General features: G+C 38.3%; 1 non-coding gene across 1 annotated transcript; it reads right to left on the reverse strand.

Annotated features, from left to right (window-relative positions):
• Nucleotides 1-430: 430 nt before the first annotated feature.
• LOC124889109 lies at nt 431-537 on the reverse strand. The gene has a single exon (XR_007047725.1). It is a non-coding gene; the product is annotated as a small nucleolar RNA R71 (small nucleolar RNA).
• Between the last annotated feature and the right edge of the window lie 488 nt (nt 538-1,025).

The raw sequence follows: 1,025 nt of genomic DNA on the forward strand, positions 1-1,025 counted from the left end.
ACTAAATCCCTCAAATTTAAGAAGAAGAAGATCATCCTGCACCCATGGATGATGATCCACTAACCCATAGGATAGTTCGTAAAGTAACAATCTCACTTGCAACCAATGTTACATCCTCTATCTGCAGACCCGCTTCAGGAGGTAGTTTTTAGTTTAAATAATGCGTGGTGCAACTTTTGTATAGCAGTGGGAAATTTATCGGCTTGTCACACGAGGATCCACGGGTTCACTTGTAGAATTTCTTAGAGATCAGTGCTAGGTTCATACCCGTTGGGTATCCACTAATTATGTGAGGCTGACACTCTTTCCTTTTTCACTTTTGGGGGAAGCCAATAAGTGATTAAACGCTGAGCCGGCTAGGTATACCACTATATGGAATGACTTAGCTAAAAAATTCCTCATACATTTCTTTCAATCTGGTAAGACTGCTAGATTACGCAGTGAGATATTAAGCTTCAAGCAGAAGTCAAATGAAAATTTATATCATGCTTGGGAGAGGTTCATATCTTTTTTTCAAGACTGTCCACATCATCAGTAGTCCAATGAATTATTAACTCACACCGTTTAGAAACTCTTGACCATAATATAAAAATTTTGCTAGATTCAACTACAGGTGGTCCAGCTTTGAATAAAACATATGACGAGCTTTACATCTTGTTGAACCATATTGCATAAATTAATCTAGACTGGTATGGTGACATATCCAGTCCTGCAGTGAAAAAGTCTATAAGTATGCTTGAAGTTTATAGTGTCACATCCTTAGCTGCCCAATTATCTGCTCTTTAAAATCAGATGATGACTTTGGCAGATTAGGTGTCAATCAATCTTCGGTTCAAGTGAACGCAATACAACAAACCCCATCTTGGTGTGAGATTTGTGAGAACACTGGACACTCTACAAACTTTTGTGGAGAAAATCCAGAGTCTGCAAATTTTGTAGGCAATAGACAAAAGCCAAACTATGGTAATGCTTAAAATCACAAGTGGCAGACTCAGCCCAATTATTTATGGGGTGCTAATTAGCCT

The sequence above is a fragment of the Capsicum annuum genome, chromosome 11, assembly GCF_002878395.1.
Source record: "Capsicum annuum cultivar UCD-10X-F1 chromosome 11, UCD10Xv1.1, whole genome shotgun sequence".
NCBI lineage: Eukaryota > Viridiplantae > Streptophyta > Magnoliopsida > Solanales > Solanaceae > Capsicum > Capsicum annuum.